Genomic DNA, 10,671 nt, shown 5'->3' with positions numbered 1-10,671 from the left:
CTTGCAAAGATAACCAATCATACATAAAAGAATTCAGAGAAGATTCAAATATTGTTCATAGATAAACTTGATCATAAACCCACAATTCATCGGTCTCAACAAACACACCGCAAAAGAAGATTACATCGAATAGATCTCCACAAGAGAGGGGGAGAACTTTGTATTGAGATCCAAAAGGAGAGAAGAAGCCATCTAGCTAATAACTATGGACCCATAGGTCTGAGATAAACTACTCACACTTCATCAGAGGGGCTATGGTGTTGATGTAGAAGCCCTCCGTGATCGATGCCCCCTCCGGCGGAGCTCCGGAACAGGCCCCAAGATGGGATCTCGTGGATACAGAAAGTTACGACGGTGGAATTAGGGTTTTGGCTCTGTATCTGGTAGTTTGGGGGTATGTAGGTATATATAGGAGGAAGGAGTACGTCGGTGGAGCAACAGGGGGCCCACGAGGGTGGAGGGCGCGCCTAGGGGGGTAGGCGCGCCCCCCCTACCTCGTGGCCTCCTGGTTGATGTCTTGACATGGGGTCCAAGTCCTCTGGATCATGTTCGTTCCAAAAATCACGTTCCTGAAGGTTTCATTCCGTTTGGACTCCGTTTGATATTATTTTTCTGCGAAACCCTAAAATAGGCCAAAAAACAGCAATTCTAGGCTGGGCCTCCGGTTAATAGGTTAGTCCCAAAAATAATATAAAAGTGTATAATAAAGCCCAATAATGTCCAAAACAGAATATAATAAAGCATGGAACAATCAAAAATTATAGATACGTTGGAGACGTATCATTCCGCACCAGAGTGGTATGGTAGTCCTGTTCTGGAAGTCATGTTACTAGACCATGACGAACCTACGAACTATGAGGAAGCGATGATGAGCCCGGATTCCACGAAATGGCTTGATGCCATGAAATCTGAGATGGGATCCATGTATGAGAACAAAGTATGGACTTTGATTGACTTGCCCGATGATCGGCGAGCCATAGAGAATAAATGGATCTTCAAGAAGAAGACTGATGTTGACGGTAATGTTACTGTCTACAAAGCTCGACTTGTTGCGAAAGGTTTTCGACAAGTTCAAGGAGTTGACTACGATGAGACCTTCTCACCCGTAGCGATGCTTAAGTCTGTCCGAATCATGTTAGCAATTGCCGCATTTTTTGAAATATGGCAAATGGATGTCAAAACTACACTCCTTAATTGATTTCTTAAAGAATAGTTGTATATGATGCAACAAGAAGGTTTTGTCAATCCTAAAGGTGCTAACAAAGTGTGCAAGCTCCAGCGATCCATCTATGGACTGGTGCAAGCATCTCGGAGTTGGAATATACGCTTTGATAAGGTGATTAAAGCATATGGTTTTATACAGACATTTGGTGAAGCCTGTATTTACAAGAAAGTGAGTGGAAGCACTACATCCTTTCTGATAAGTATATGTGAATGAGATATTGTTGATCGGAAATGATGTAGAATTTTCTGGAAAGCATAAAAGAGTGTTTGAAAGGAGTTTTTCAAAGAAAGGCCTCGGTGAAGCTGCTTACATATTGGGCATCAAGATCTATAGAGATAGATCAAGACGCTTGATAAGATTTTTCAATGAGTACATACCTTGACAAGATTTTGAACTAGTTCAAAATGGAACAGTCAAAGAAGGAGTTCTTGCCTGTATTGCAAGGTGTAAAGTTGAGTAAGACTAAAAACACGACCACGACAGAAAATAGAAAGAGAATGAAAGTCATTCCCTATGCCTCAGCCATAGGTTCTATAAAGTATGCTATGCTATGTACCAAACCTATTGTGTAGCTTGCCATGAGTTTGGCAAGGGGGTACGATATTGATCCAAGAGTGGATCACTGGACAGCGGTCAAAATTATCCTTAGAAGACTAAGGAGATATTTCTCGATTATGGAGGTGATAAAGAGTTCGTCGTAAAGAGTTCGTCAATGCAAGCTTTTACACCGCCCCGGATGACTCTGAGTCTCAATCTGGATACATATTGAAAGTGGGAGCAATTAGCTAGAGTAGCTTTATGCAGAGCATTGTAGACATAGAAAATTTGCAAAATACATACGGCTCTAAATGTGACAGACCCATTGACTAAACTTCTCTCACAGGCAAAACATGATCACACCTTAGTACTCTTTGGGGTTTAATCACATGCCGATGTGAACTAGATTATTGACTCTAGTAAACCCTTTGGGTGTTGGTCACATGGTGATGTGAACTATTGGTGTTAAATCACATGAAGATGTGAACTAGATTATTGACTCTAGTGCAAGTGGGAGACTAAAGGAAATATGCCCTAGAGGCAATAATAAAGTTGTTATTTATATTTCCTTATATCATGACAAATGTTTATTATTCATGCTAGAATTGTATTAACCAGAAACTTAGTACATGTGTGAATACATAGACAAACAGAGTGTCCCTAGTATGGCTCTACTAGACTAGCTCATTAATCAAAGATGGTTAAGTTTCCTAGCCATAGACATGTGTTGTCATTTGATGAATGAGATCACATCATTAGAGAATGATGTGATGGACAAGACCCATCCGTTAGCTTAGCGTTATGATCGTTTAGTTTATTGCTATTGCTTTCTTCATGACTTATACATGTTCCTATGACTAGGGGATTATGCAACTCCCAAATATCGGAGGAACACCTTGTGTGCCATTGCTACCTCTTGAGCATGCGTTGGTTTTCCCTTGAAGAGGAAAGGGTGATGCAGCAAAGCAGCGTAAGTATTTCCCTCAGTTTTTGAGAACCAAGGTATCAATCCAGTAGGAGACCACGCGCAAGTCACCTCATACCTACACAAACAAATAAGAACCTCGCAAACAACGCGATAAAGGGGTTGTCAATCCCTTCACGGCCACTTGCAAGAGTGAGATCTGATAGAGATAATAATAATAATAATAATAATAATAATAATAATAATAATAAGATAAATAGTTTTGGTATTTTTCATGATATAGAATTGAAAGTAAAGATTGCAAAATAAACAGTGCCAGAAATAACTAGTTGACGGAAGATTAATATGATGAAAGATAGACCTGGGGGCCATAGGTTTCACTAGTGGCTTCTCTCCAGATAGCATAAGTATTACAGTGGGTGAACAAATTACTATCGAGCAATTGATAGAATTGAGCATAGTTATGAGAATATCTAGGTACGATCATGTATATAGGCATCACGTCTGTGACAAGTAGACCGACTCCTGCCTGCATCTACAACTATTACTCCACACATCGACCGCTATCCAGCATGCATCTAGAGTATTACGTTCATAAGAACGGAGTAACGCTTTAAGCAAGATGACATGATGTAGAGGGATAAGCTCATGCAATATCATATAAACCCCATCTTTTTATCCTCGATGGCAACAATACAATACGTGTCGTTTCCCCTACTGTCACTGGGACCGAGCACCGCAAGATTGAACCCAAAGCTAAGCACTTCTCCCATTGCAAGAAAGATCAATCTAGTAGGCCAAACCAAACTGAAAATTCGAAGAGACTTGCAAAGATAACCAATCATACATAAAAGAATTCAGAGAAGATTCAAATATTGTTCATAGATAATCTTGATCATAAACCCACAATTCATCGGATCTCGACAAACACACCGCAAAAGAAGATTACATCGAATAGATCTCCAAGAGAATCGAGGAGAACTTTGTATTGAGATCCAAAGAGAGAGAAGAAGCCATCTAGCTAATAACTATGGACCCGAAGGTCTGAGGTAAACTACTCACACATCATCGGACGGGCTATGGTGTTGATGTAGAAGCCCTCCGTGATCAATGCCCCCTCCGGCGGAGTGCCAGAAAAGGCCCCAAGATGGGATCTCACGAATACAGAAGGTTGCGACGGTGGAATTAGGTTTTCTTGGTGCCCTTTGATGTTTTCAAGGTATGTAGGTATATATAGGAGGAAGAAGTAGGTTGGTGGAGCCACAAGGGGCCCACGAGGTTGGAGGGCGCGCCCCCTGCCTCGTGGCCTCCTCGTTGGTTTCTTGACGTCCACTCCAAGTCCTCTGGATCACGTTTGTTCCAAAAATCACGCTCCCGAAGGTTTCATTCTGTTTGGACTTCGTTTGATATTCTTTTTATGCGAAACACTGAAATAGGCAAAAAAACAGCAATTTGGGTTGGCCGGGATATGAAATGACTCATGACTGACATGTATGAAAGAATTATGAACGGTGGCTTTGCCACAAATACAATGTCAACTACATGATCATGCAAGGCAATATGACAATGATGATATGTGTCATAATAAATGGAACGGTGGAAAGTTGCATGGCAATATATCTCGGAATGGCTATGGAAATGCCATAATAGGTAGGTATGGTGGCTGTTTTGAGGAAGATATAAGGAGGTTTATGTGTGAAAGAGCGTATCGTATCACGGGGTTTGGATGCACCGGCGAAGTTTGCACCAACTCTCAAGGTGAGAAAGGGCAATGCACTGTACCAAAGAGGCTAGCAATGATGGAAGGGTGAGAGTGCATATAATCCATGGACTCAACATTAGTCATAAAGAACTCACATACTTATTGCAAAAATCTACAAGTCATCAAAAACCAAGTATTACGCGCATGCTCCTAGGGGGGTAGATTGGTAGGAAAAGACCATCGCTCGTCCCCGACCGCCACTCATAAGGAAGACAATCAAATAACACCTCATGTTTCAAATTTGTTACACAATGTTTACCATGTGCATGCTACGAGACTTGCAAACTTCAACACAAGTATTTCTCAAATTCACAACTACTCAACTAGCATAACCTTAATATCACTATCTCCATATCTCAAAACAATCATCAAGTATCAAACTTCTCTTAGTATTCAATGCACTTATATGAAAGTTTTTTTATTATTCCTAAAGGCAAATTACCATGTTGTTCTAAAGGACTCTCAAAATAATATAAGTGAAGCATGAGAGATCAATTTCTATAAAATGAAACCACCAATGTGCTCTAAAAGATATAAGTGAAGCACTAGAGCAAAAACTATATAGCTCAAAAGATATAAGTGAAGCACATAGAGTATTCTAATAAATTCCAATTCATGTGTGTCTCTCTCAAAAGGTGTGTACAGCAAGGATGATTGTGGTAAATTAAAAGCAAAGACTCAAATCATACAAGACACTCTAAGCAAAACACATATCATGTGGTGAATAAAAATATAGCTCCAAGTAAAGTTACCGATAGACGAAGACAAAAGAGGGGATGCCTTCTGGGGCATCCCCAAGCTTAGGATCTTGCCACTCCTTGTTCCATAATCCATCAAATCTTTACCCAAAACTTGAAAACTTCACAACACAAAACTTAACAGAAAATCTCGTGAGCTCCGTTAGCGAAAGAAAACAAAACACCAGTTCAAGGTACTGTAATGAACTCATTCTTTATTTATGTTGGTGTTAAACCTACTGTATTACAGCTTATATATGGTTTATAAACTCCATTAGTAGCCATAGATTCATCAAAATAAGCAAACAACACATGAAAAACAGAATCTGTCAAAAACAGAACAGTCTGTAGTAATCTGTACCTAATGTAAACTTCTGGAACCCCAAAAATTCTAAAATAAATTGCTGGACATGATTAATTTATCTATTAATCATCTGCAAAAGGAATTAACTAAATAGCAGTCTCCAATAAAAAAAATGGCAGCAATTCTCGTGAGCGCTAAAGTTTCTGTTTTTTATAGCAAGATCAAAAAGACTTTTCCCAAGTCTTCCCAACGGTTCTACTTGGCACAAACACTAATTAAACACAAAAAACACAACCAAAACAGAGGCCATATAATTTTATTTATTACTAAACAGAATCAAAAAGCAAGAAACAAAAATAAAATTGGGTTGCCTCCCAACAAGCGCTTACGTTTAACGCCACTAGCTAGGCATGATGATTTCAATGATGCTCACATGAAAGACAAGAATTGAATCACAAAGGGAGCATCATAAAACACGTGACAAACACATCTAAGTATAACATACTTCCTATGCATAGGCATCTTATAGGCAAACAAATAATCAAGGCAAGCAAAAACTAGCATATGCAAGGAAGCGGAAAGAAACAATAGCAATCTCAACATAACGAAAGGTAATTTAGTAACATGAAAATTTCTACAACCATATTTTCCTCTCTCATAATAATTACATGTAGTATCATAAGCAAATTCAACAATATAGCTATCACAAAACATATTATTAACACGATCCACATGTATGCAAAGTTGACACTCTTCCAAAATAGTGGGATTAAAATTAACTAAAGTCATGACCTCTCCAAACCCACTTTTATCAAAAAATTCATAAGATTGAACATGCTCCAAATATGTGGGATCTAAAGTTTACACTCTTACAAACCAACTTTCAATAATATTGCAAACACTATTATCAATCTCATATTCATCATGGGGCTTAAATAAATTTTCAAGACCAAAATAAGAATCACCCCAATCATGACCATTGCAACAAATAGTAGTCATAGAAAAACTAGCATCACCGAGCTTGAGGTTTTGCATATCATTAACACAATTGACATTAAGAGAATTTATAGTAACATCACTGCAATCATGCTTTTCATCGAAGGAACTATCAAGTATGGGTGCAATAGCAATGATCTCATGTTTAACATAAGGAACTATAGCAAATTCATCTTCATAAATATTGGCATCATGGCCACAAGAATAGGAAGCATCATGTTCATCAAGGGATATTTCAATCAAATCATCGGAATCATAATTATCTATAGATTCATGCATATCATTATTTTCTTCCAAAGCAACGGTCATTCTTTCAATAAATTCTTTGACATAGACATTATGAGCATAGTTTTCATAGCAATATTTAAATATGTCAAAATTGTCAGATTCCTAGAGAGTAATATCATACTTTTCAATCAAAGAAGCAACTTCATAAGCACCCTTAAAAGCAACAAGTTCTTCAATTTGTTCGATATCGTAGTAACTATAAACACCCTTTGCATAAGAAGATAAGATTTCATTATCATTAAACTCACATAGGTAGGGGAGGTGTTTTTTAGGGTTCCTGGAGCAACAAGTAAGATCACAAATTTCACAAAGATTCCAAGCATAACATAGCAATCTGTTTATTTGATCCCATAAGAGTCTCCCTTTTTCAGACAAACGGTGACGCACAAAATGAGCATGCTCATCTAAAGATTTCCCATCAACTAGGCTAGTTGGGGTTTCAGCACGAGCGCATAAGGATCAAAGATAATCCAAGTAGAACACTTTAAGTGGATCCATATCAATAGATTTTTAGCAAGCAAAGATGCAAGCAAATAGAAGGCACATGGAAACACAAAGAAATATACATACGGGAAGAAGGCGAACGGAAAAAGGGCGAATAAAACGGCAAGGGTGAAGTGGGGGAGAGGAAAACGAGAGGCAAATAGCAAATAATGTAATGCGAAGGATAAGAGTTGTGATGGGTACTTGGTATGTCTTGACTTGACATAGATCTCCCCGGCAACGGCGCCAGAAATCCTTCTTGCTACCTCTTGAGCATGTGTTGGTTTTCCTTTGAAGAGGTAAGGGTGATGCAGCAAAGCAGCGTAAGTATTTCCCTCAGTTTTTGAGAACCAAGGTATCAATCCAGTAGGAGACCACGCGCAAGTCACCTCGTACCTACACAAACAAATAAGAACCTCGCAACCAACGCGATAAAGGGGTTGTCAATCCCTTCACGGGCACTTGCAAGAGTGAGATCTGATAGAGATAATAATAATAAGATAAATATTTTTGGTATTTTTAATGATATATATTTGAAAGTAAAGATTGCAAAATAAATGGTGCCAGAAATAGCTAGTTGACGGAAGATTAATATGATGGAAGATAGACCCGGGGGCCATAGGTTTCACTAGTGACTTCTCTCAAGATAGCATAAGTATTACGATGGGTGAACAAATTACTGTCGAGCAATTGATAGAATTGAGCATAGTTATGAGAATATCTAGGTATGATCATGTATATAGGAATCACGTCTGTGACAAGTAGACCGACTCCTGCCTGCATCTACTACTATTACTCCACACATCGACCACTATCCAGCATGCATCTAGAGTATTAAGTTCATAAGAACGGAGTAACGCTTTAAGCAAGACGACATGATGTAGAGGGATAAACTCATGAAATATCATATAAACCCCATCTTTTTATCCTCGATGGCAACAATACAATACGTGTCGTTTCCCCTACTGTCACTGGGATCGAGCACCGCAAGATTGGACCCAAAGCTAAGCACTTCTCCCATTGCAAGAAAGATCAATCGAGTAGGCCAAACCAAACTGAAAATTCAAAGAGACTTCCAAAGATAACCAATCATACATAAAAGAATTCAGAGAAGATTCAAATATTGTTCATAGATAATCTTGATCATAAACCCACAATTCATCGGATCTCGACAAACACACCGCAAAAGAAGATTACATCGAATAGATCTCCAAGAGAATCGAGGAGAACTTTGTATTGAGATCCAAAGAGAGAGAAGAAGCCATCTAGCTAATAACTATGGACCCGAAGGTCTGAGGTAAACTACTCACGCATCATCGGAGGGGCTATGGTGTTGATGTAGAAGCCCTCCGTGATCAATGCCCCCTCCGGCGGAGCGCCGTAAAAGGCCCCAAGATGGGATCTCACGGATACAGAAGGTTGCGGTGATGGAATTAGGTTTTCATGGTGCCCTCTGATGTTTTCAGGGTACGTAGGTATATATAGGAGGAAGAAGTAGGTCTGTGGAGCCACGAGGGGCCCACAAAGGTGGAGGGCGCACCCAGGGGGTAGGCACGCCCCCTGCCTCGTGGCCTCCTTGTTGGTTGCTTGATGTCCACTCCAAGTCCTCTGGATCACAGTTGTTCCAAAAATCACGCTCACGAAGGTTTCATTCCGTTTGGACTCCGTTTGATATTCTTTTTATGCGAAACACTGAAATAGGCAAAAAAAACAGCAATTTGGGTTGGGCCTCCGGTTAATAGCTTAGTCCCAAAAATAATATAAAAGTGTATAAATAAGCCCATTAAACATCCAAAATAGAATATATAATAGCATGGAACAATCAAAAATTATAGATACGTTGGAGACGTATCAGCCATCAAACGTCACAACGTAATTGGGTGACTATAGAGATGCTCTACAGGTGTCTTAGATGGTGTTTGTTGAGTTGGCATAGATCGAGATTAGGATTTATCGCTCCGATTGTCGGAGAGGTATCTATGGGCCCTCTCGGTAATGCACATCACTATAAGCCTGGCAAGCAATGTGACTAATGAGTTAGTTGCAGGATGATGCATTACGGAACGAGTAAAGAGACTTGCCGGTGACGAGATTGAACTTGGTATGAGGATACCGACGATCGAATCTTGGGCAAGTAACATACTGATGACAAAGGGAACAACGTATGTTGTTATGCGGTTTGACCAATAAAGATCTTCGTAGAATATGTAGGAGCCAATATGAACATCCAGGTTCCGCTATTGGTTATTGACCGAAGATGTGTCTCGGTCATGTCTACGTAGTTCTCGAACCCGTAGGGTCCGCACGCTTAACGTTCGATGACGATTTGTATTATGAGTTATGTTATTTGATGTACTGAAGGTTGTTTGGAGTCCCAGATGAGATCACGGACATGACGAGGAGTCTTGAAATGGTCGAGACATAAAGATTGATATATTGGACCATGTTATTCGGACACCGGAAGTGTTCCTGATGGTTTCGGGTAAAACCGGAGTGCCGGAGGGGTTACCGGAACCCCGAGGGAACTAATGGGCCACCATGGGCCTTATTGGAGAGAGAGAAGGGGAACCAGGGTAGCCCCCCCCTTGCAATCTGAATTGGACAAGGGAAGGCCCCCCCTTTCCTTCTCCCTCTCTCCCTCTCCTTCCTTCCCCCTTTCTCCCTCTTGGTGGAATCCTACTAGGACTCCTACTAGGACTAGGAGTCCTAGTAGGACTCCCCTCCTTGGGCGCGCCCCCTATGGTCGGCTGGCCTCCTCCTCCCCTACTTTATATACGGGGGAGGGGGCACCCCATAGACATCCAAGATTTGTCTTAGCCGTGTGCAGTGCCCCCCTCCATAGTTACACACCTCGGTCATATCGTCGTAGTGCTTAGGAGAAGCCCTACGTCGGTAACTTCATCATCATCGTTGCCACGCTGTCATGCTGACAGAACTCTCCCTCGTCCTCAACTGGATCAAGAGCTCGAGGGACGTCATCGTGTTGAACGTGTGCTAAACACGGAGGAGCCGTATGTTTGGTACTTGGATCGGTTGGATCGTGAAGACGTTCGACTACATCAACCGTGTTACTAAATGCTTCCGCTTTCGGTCTACGAGGGTACGTGGACACACTCTCCCCTCTCATTGCTATGCATCTCCTAGATAGATCTAGCGTGATCGCAGGAAATTTTTTGAAATACTGCGTTCCCCAACAATTATTGACTCTAGTGCAAGTGGGAGACTGAAGGAAATATGCCCTAGAGGCAATAATAAAGTTGTTGTTTATATTTCCTTATATCATGATAAATATTTATTATTCATGCTAGAATTGTATTAACCAGAAACTTAGTACATGTGTGGATACATAGACAAAACAGAGTGTCCCTAGTATGCCTCTACTTGACTAGCTCGTTAATCAAAGATGGTTATGCT

The sequence above is a fragment of the Triticum urartu genome, chromosome 4, assembly GCF_003073215.2.
Source record: "Triticum urartu cultivar G1812 chromosome 4, Tu2.1, whole genome shotgun sequence".
Lineage (NCBI taxonomy): Eukaryota > Viridiplantae > Streptophyta > Magnoliopsida > Poales > Poaceae > Triticum > Triticum urartu.
The sequence above is the reverse complement of the archived record's forward strand: the minus strand, read 5'-3'. Positions refer to the sequence as shown.